The sequence below is a fragment of the Babylonia areolata genome, chromosome 20 (genome assembly GCF_041734735.1).
Source record: "Babylonia areolata isolate BAREFJ2019XMU chromosome 20, ASM4173473v1, whole genome shotgun sequence".
NCBI classification, from domain to species: Eukaryota; Metazoa; Mollusca; class Gastropoda; order Neogastropoda; family Buccinidae; genus Babylonia; species Babylonia areolata.
In genome coordinates, this window is record NC_134895.1 from 51,853,763 (window position 1) to 51,862,740 (window position 8,978).

Genomic DNA, 8,978 nt, shown 5'->3' on the forward strand with positions numbered 1-8,978 from the left:
GCCCCACCCTTAAAAAAGAAGAAGAAAAGGGAAAGAAAGGGGGGGGGGAAGCATATACGCTAAACTTACTTTCTTTCTCCACAGGCCTTGATTTTTCTGTCGGTTTTTTTGTTTGTTTGTTTGTTTTGTTTTGTTTTTTGTTTTTGTCTTTTGTTGTTGTTGGGGTGGTTTGGGGGTTGGTTTTTTTCTGTTTTATTGTTGTTGTTGTTGTTTCTTTTCTTTTTTTTATAAACATTTTTATTCAAGTTTAACATTTAATGAATGCATACATACATACAGGCGGACATACAAAAATTGTATTTGTGATTATCAATAATATTATTTGTTATTATATATTATAAGAAAACAACAACACAACATTGTTTTTATACAGAAAAAAGAACACAAATAAAGTCATATGCACTGCATAAAAAAGTAAATAAATGAATGGAAGATATTTTTTTTTTTAAAAGAACAAACGTTACGTTCGTGGTTGTCATTCCTCCTTCTCCTCGTTGCCTTCAATCATTTTTATGTATGGGTACCATTTTCTAGAAAATGCTATGGACATCATTTCCATCGAGTGTATATATTTTTCGGTTTCATATATGTTTCTTAGGTCTGTAAGGAAGTACTTTATACATGGTTTGATTTTATTTATTCTGCATTTACAGATGAAATGTTTCGCCACTAGAATGATATAGTCAAATATGTCATCTGTTTTTGTAATATCATCATTTCCAAATAATACTAACTCTATATTCAACTTTACATTTGCACAATTTTCACACTCACACTTTTCCTTCAAGACATTTTCTAAGTCCCCCCAAAAGAGCTGAGTAAACGTACAGTGCCATAAGTAGTGTTGAACTGTGTCTATGTCATTTTTACAGAAATTGCACATGTCGCTATTTGTTATTCCCATTTTTTTAAAAGTATTTTGTTTGTAACCAATATACCATGACATATTCTAATCTGGAACCATTTCAGTTTTACTTCCTTTATGTTTTTCACTTGTTTCATAGTATTATCCCAATTTATTGCAATATCTAGTTTTTGCTCCCACTTGATAAAAGAATTTATATTATATATAAAAATCGGTTCAAGTAATATATCATAATATATTTTAGATCCTTTCTTCACCTTAGCTATTATCTGTAGTGCTTCTGGTTCTTTATTGCCTGTTTTATCTGTGATAGTAATATTGTTTGTGCTTAAGTAACTTGTAATGGAGCGTATAAATCCCATATACAGTAAATAATTAACTTTAACATCATGTTTTTCTGTGAAATCTTTATGACTAAGGAAGCACCCGCTTTCGTCTACAATATCTCTAACCAGGAAAATACCATTACTTGTCCAGTTTTTAAAATAAACTGTCTTATTACCGACTTTAAATTTATCGTTATGAAAAAGTGGTTCTACGAGTGCCTCTTGTGCTTCTTTTAACCTAACATGTTTTGTAAAATTCTCATATGCCCAATATACATCTTTCCAGAATCTATGACATTCAACGTTTACACATTTTCTTGGTCCATACAGATCCAGGGTGTTGATTTCTGGGGATTTGACTAAGAGTTTGTTGTTGTTGTTGTTGTTTTTTGTTGTTGTTTTTTGGGGGGGTTTTCCACTTTGCTGTTCCTGTGTGTAGTTTCCTAACCCATGATATTTTTAGAGCCTCTATGTACTTTTGTATATTTGGAATACCCAAACCTCAATTTCCAACATAATTTACTGTATATATTTTTTTTAATCTTATCTGTTTTATCATCCCATATAAATTCATAGCACAGTTTCTGCAGTTGATTTCATCTCTTTGTCCGGGGGGATTGGGGAGAAGAATCCATAAGTAAATGAGTTTTGAAAGTATAAGTGATTTTAAAGTTGTTTCTTTTTGGTTTTGTTTCATTTCTTTGGATTTTTTTTCCTTTTGATATGATGATGAAATGAGATTAAAAAAACAAAATAATGCAATGAGCCACGGCGGAGAAGGGACGCAAACCTTTCACCTTTTTTAAATCACTGAGACTGTTACGAGTGATTGCCCTTCAACCTTTCTCCGGATACGAGTAATTGCCCTTTATCCCTTTCTCGGGGATCCAGAAAAGACAGCGCAACACACACACACACACACACACACACGCACGCACGCGCGCATGCACGCACGCACGCAGACGTACGCACGCATGCAAGCACGCACGCACACACGCACTGACGCACACATGCACGCACGCACACACAACAACAACAAAAACAACAACTTACAACGCTCACAGAAATGGAATAGTGTGAAGTTTTGTTTTGCTTTCTTCATTGTATTGATAACATGTATATTTTTCTACCTTCCTTTTCGTTGAAATAAACAGAATAAAGTTATCGTATTCAGAACCAAGTTATTGTCCGTGTGTGACTTGCTTCATTGTATTAACTCTCTCCATACGAACGGCGAAAGAGACGACGTCAACAGCGTTTCACCCCAATTACCATCATCAAAATATTGCAAGAAGAATTACTGGTATAATTATTTCAGTGGTCTCTCTCCCCCTTCCTCAGCAAAACTGACACAGTCAAATCTTGGGTTGAACAGGCTTTGTGTCAGCTGTGTTCACGGCTGCTTCACTTGTGTTGGAAGTTACCTGGCCACAGGCGCCCGACCGTGGTGTTTCAACAGACTGTGAAAAATTGATGTTTGGGGAAAAGCAGGTGTTTTTGAAGAGACGTTATCAGTTGCAATAGGCATCTCTCTCTCTCTCTCTCTCTCTCTCTCTCTCTCTCTCTCTCTCTCTCTCTCTCTCTCTCTCTCTCTCTCTCTCTCTCTCTCTCTCTCTCTCTCTCTCTCTCTCTCTCTCTCTCCTCACACACACACACACACACATACACACACACACACTCTCTCTCTCTCTCTCTCTCTCTCTCTCTCTCTCTCTCCTCACACACACACACACATACACACACACACACTCTCTCTCTCTCTCTCTCTCTCTCTCTCTCTCTCTCTCTCCGCACAGCACAGCACACACACGTACGCGCACACACACAGACACTCACATCCACATCCACACCCACCCACCCACACACACACACACACACACACACACACACACCTCCCTTTTTTTCTTAGAATTTTTTCTTCTTTTTTTCATGTCTAATATCACTTAATGTGGATAGATATTAAATGAAATTGAACACGTATGCGCAGAGAGAGTGAGACAGATAGACAGACAGGCACACAGACAGACAAACAGACAAGAGACAGTCTCATGGAATTTCACATCCTCTCAGTTTCATTGCGAGCCCATGACAGGGGTGATGTTCAGGGGACAAAACTCGTTTACTCTTTAACGCCCGTCAGGATGGATTACTTCCCTTTCAACCAGTCATCGGACGCCGCTGCGAAGACAACATTTGTCTAGACACAAGAATACTCTATCATGGCGAATGTGAGATAAATTACTGCTATGCTTACTGATGAAAAAGGCAACATAGTAACATCCTCAGAACAACACAAAGGTTAATCGCGCGCTGACATTTCAGTAATCATACTAATTCATTCTAAGTATGCTCAACACAACACAAACTCATGACATGTGACAATCTAAACAACTCTAACCGAACAAACTTGACCTTAAGGGTGTAAACGCCAATAGGTCGTTAAACTCCAATAGGCAGATTGTAACTCCAACCGAACAAACGTGACCTTAAGGGTGTAGACGCCAATAGGTCGTTAAACTCCAATAGGTAGATTTTAACTCCAACCGAACAAACGTGACCTTAAGGGTGTAGACGCCAATAGGTCGTTAAACTCCAATAGGTAGATTTTAACTCCAACCGAACAAACTTGACCTTAAGGATGTAGATGCCGATAGGTCGTTAAACTCCAAATAGGTTAGGTTAGATTGTAAACATACCAAAATGAAAAGTAAACAAACAGATAAATCAAAAAATGAATAAAACTACAAAAAAAATGTATGAAAGAAAGTAAACAGTTTTCTTTCTGGATACTAAATCGTCACATTTCCCCGAGACTTGCATTTATATGAATATAGTTGTATCACAGACGCACGCACAACAACAAGACCACGTTGTTATTATCCACTGAAATGCTGATGCCCAACTGAAAACCTGTAGGACTGTAATTTCCGACCTTTTCTTTTCTACCTGAAGATGAACTAGATCACTTTCAGACAAATGGGTTACAGAAGCCATTCACATGATCACAAACCTGTGAAAGTCAGAAAGACAGACTTTTTCCAACAACAACAGTAGCTACTACTACTACTGATAACTATGATGATAATAATATTAATAGTCCAGTTTACCTTTCTATGTAAAAACATAGTTGCGCTGTAAAAATTGACGCTTACACCATACAGTTAACACTAGAATTTAATACTAACGTCCACAAGAACCAGACAAAAAAGTATGTTCACACACACACACACACACACACACACACACAACGTTCTCCGTACACAACATCGCACTTAATCATACATACCACACATCACAACACCAGTACACGCTTCATAGACAATGAATAATTAAAACTTATATTGCAGTGCTTACAACAATGTTCACTTTGACGCTTTAATTGCAGCTGAGAAGTATGCTATACCTACGGTCTTCGGTGAAGGGCTGTCACCTCAGTGAGATAGGGCTGAACTCACTGGGCATTGCTGGTCACGATGCTCTATCTGAACGTCTTCCTCTTCGGGCCGTGTTATTTCACTATCTATTTATCTGTCTATTTATTTGGTTGTTTATTCATTCATTTATTTGTTTGTTTGTTTATATATCTATTTATTCATTTGGTTATTCCTTTCATTTATTTGTTTTTTCATTGGTTTGCTTATTCATTTGTTTGTATATTTATTCATTCATTTATTCATTTATTTACTTATTCATATATATATATATATATATATATATATATATATATAGATATAGATATGTGTGTGTGTGTGTGTGTGTGTGTGTGTGTGTGTGTGTGTGTATACATACATATATAATTATATATATAATTATTCATCTATTCATTTATCTTTTCATTCATTTATCTCTTTATTTATTTGTTTATTCATTCATTTATTTCTCCATTTGTTTATTTATTTATTCATCTATTTTCTTATACATTCATTCATTCATTTGTTGTTGTTTTTTATTCGTTAAAAAATATTTTCGTACTTCAAACTCAATCACATCATTGATGTGCGCACACACACACACACACACACACACACACACACACACACACACACACACACACACACACACACACACACACACACACACACACATCAGCTGCAATTCAAACTCATGCCACTTTGCGGATCTCATTATTTTCACCAAGGTTTAGCAATCAAGGGGTTAAACCTGACAGTCCAGTCTGCGGCAGAATGGTTAAGACGGTCATCTGCCGATACAGTGTCCGTGAGGGTTCTGGGTCGATCTTCTTCTTCTTCTTCTTCTGCGTTCGTGGGCTGCATCTCTCACGTTCACTCGCATGTACACGAGTGGGCTTTTACGTGCATGACCGTTTTTACCCCGCCATGTAGGCAGCCATACTCCGCTTTCGGGGGTGTGCATGCTGGGTATGTTCTTGTTTCCATAACCCACCGAACGCTGACATGGATTACAGGATCTTTAACGTGCGTATTTGATGTTTTGCTTGCGTATACACACGAAGGGGGTTCAGGCACTAGCAGGTCTGCACATATGTTGACCTGGGAGATCGTAAAAATCTCCACCCTTTACCCACCAGGTGCCGTCACCGTGATTCGAACCAGGGACCCTCAGATTGAAAGTCCAAAGCTTAAACCACTCGGCTATTGCGCCCGTCTCTGGGTCGATCGATTCTCGCCGTTCTCACCCTTTCTCCTAAGTTCGCCTGAAAAAAAAACAAAAAAACTTGTCAAACTGAACGTCTTGTCATTCGGATGAGCCGATTAAATCGAGGTCGTGTGTGCAGCACGCACTTGGCGCACTGAAAAAGAACCCGTGACAACGAGAGTGTTGTCCTCTGGTAAATATTCGGAAGAGGAAATCCTCTCTGAGAGGTGCACAAAACATGCACTCAACTTGGCACGTTGGGTTATGCTGTTGATCAAGCATCTGCCTCGCAGATGTGGTGTTGCGGTTATGGGTTTGTCCGAACGCAGTGACGCCTCTTTGAGAAACTCCTTCTTCTTCTTCTTCCGGATGAAGCCCAGGGTCAACCAGTTGACCATTATCGGCATTTTGTGGTGTTGGGCTCCGCTTAAAAAAAAAATCAAGTGGCAGTGAATCAGCAGAGTGCCACCTTCTTAACGAAGGTGGTAAGAGTTGAGGCATCAACAGTCTCCTGGGGCAGGGCATTCCAATCACGGATTGTTTTTGGAAAGAAGGCATTCAGCCTGATGTCCGCTCTACACGGGATTCTGTCAAATGTTTTGGTGTGAGCTCCTCTGGCCCGTTGTTGTTGCTGGTGGAGGTGTGGGCACTTGACTTCGGTCATGCCCCTGCTGGTCTAAAACAGCATGACCAATCTGGCTCTCCTCCTACGCCGTTCCAGAGTTTCCCTCCCACCCCAGTGTTTGCAGCAGTTCCGTGACACTGTGAAACTGAAACTGAAACTATACCTCTTGCCCAGTCGGCCTCTCAAGCCCAGATCAGGGCTGTAAAACTGTAAATAGCCTTCCCGTATATAGAGAAAACAAGAACCTTGGGGGGGGGGGGGGCGGGGGTGGGGGGGGGGGGATTGGGCATAGGTACACGCAGGAGAAGATCCGAAACGAAGATCTGTGGGAGCGAGCGGGACAGAAACCAGCAGCCAGGCAGATACTGCGGAGGAAGTGGGGCTGGATCGGACACACCCTCAGGAAGCCATCGTCCAGCATCACACGCCAAGCCGGCCCTGACCTGGAACCCGCAGGGAAAGAGGAAGAAGAGAGGCCGGCCTCGCAACGGATGGAGGCGAGACACCGAGGCAGAACTGAAGCAGCAAGGGACCAACTGGACTGGAATGGCCAGAACAGCCCAGAACAGAGTGCGATGGCGAGGGGTCGTCGATGGCCTATGCTCCACCGGGAGCGATGGGCATAAGTAAGTAAGTAAGTACAATCCTATACGTCATTCTGGGCTTCCCCCAACACATTCCTGTGTGTGTGTGTGTGTGTGTGTGTGTGTGTGTGTGTGTGTTTTTTGTTTTTTGTTTTCTCTCTCAAGAGAGTTAGATAAAAGCAATAGCCTGATCTCAAACATAATCTCCGCACGTGATACACATAATTATTCATAATAAATTAAAAGGGATACAAAAGTCAACAAGAAATGCCAGCAGGTAACTCTGACGTTCTGGATGCAAAAATAAATAAATAAATAAATAAAATAAAATAAAATAAATAAATAAATAAGAAATAAAAACAAAGAGAGAAGAAAAAGAAAAGTAAGTATGCCAGAATTAATTATCAAGTTCAAGAAAAGAAAACAAGTATTCAAGGCTTTATCCAAAAAAAAAGAGCAATAAATAATAATAATAATAATAATAATGATAAATAAATAAAAGAACAGATAAACAAATAAATGACAATAACAACAACAACAGCGACAACAACAACAATGAGAAGAAGAAGGGCAACAACAACAACAACAACAACAAACACGTTTTTGTTTCACAGTATTCACGAAAATATTATTATTATTATTATTATTATTATTATTATTATTGTTGTTGTTGTTGTTGTTATTATTATTATTATTCTGAATTCACGATGTCCCCCTCTCAACAGCAACAATATAAACCATTCCTCCACCACTACCACCACCACCACCACCACCACCACCACCATCACCACCACCACTCTCTCCCATATAATTGACTTCAGATGAAGCTGCATCATGATGACCACTCTATCCACGCTGCTAAAAGACAGCCATAAGCCCCCACACCCACACCCCACCCCACACACACACACCCCTCACACACACACACACACACACACACACACACACACACAAACCCCCCTACCCCCAACCCCCAACCCCCCACACTCGCACTCCTCCCGCACCCCCTTCCCCTCCCCCCTCCCTCCCCCCACCCACCCACCCACCCACGCACTCAAGCAAGCTAACTGACACGCAGTATGCACAGAATGCAGGTCACCTTTAGCCCACTTGCACGTGAAACTCGTGAAACCAGGGGACTCAGTCAGTGCACAGTGACTCAGAACAGCTAGCCAGCTCCCTTGTAGTTAACTGTGCAAAGCTGTCGACACTGACTGCATACGCCGGCTGAGGTGCCGGCAAAGGTCTGGCAAAGAGATAAAAGTCGTGCTGCGGGCCTGTCTGTTTGTCTCTCTCACTTCTCATCATCATCACTATCACTACCACCACCACCACTACTGCTGCTACTGCTGCTGCTGCTATACTGCTGCTATACTGCTGCTCACTGTTCTCTGGACTCGGGAGAGAAAACTGAGGCTCTTGTTGTGGGTCCCTTTGATTTGCTGGTGTGGTGTGGAAGTTCTTGTTCTTTCTTGTGTTTGTGTGTGTTCGGGTGGGGGGTGGATGATGAGAGAGTGTGTGTGTGTGAGAGAGAGAGAGGGGGTGGGGTGGGGTAGGGTGGGGTCGTGTGTGTGTGTGAATGAATGAATTTCTCTTGTTGAGATAGTAAAGTATTTTATATTCTGTATTCTGTATACTCTCTCTCTGTGTGTGTGTGTGTGTGTGTGTGTGTGTGTGAATCAGATTCAATTTTATTATGTCCATTAAACCTTGACAAGGTTTACAGACAAGCACGCAAAGTTACATCTATTAGATCCTACCGCACAGAAAAAGTAAAAACACACACAAAAAAGAAAATAAATAAATTAATTTATTAATAATGTTTGTATTTGTATTTCTTTTTATCACAACACATTTCTCTGTGTGAAATTCGGGCTGCTCTTCCCAGGGAGAGCGCGTCGCTACACTACAGCGCCACCCATTTTTTTTGTATTTTTTTTCCTGCGTACAGTTGTATTTGT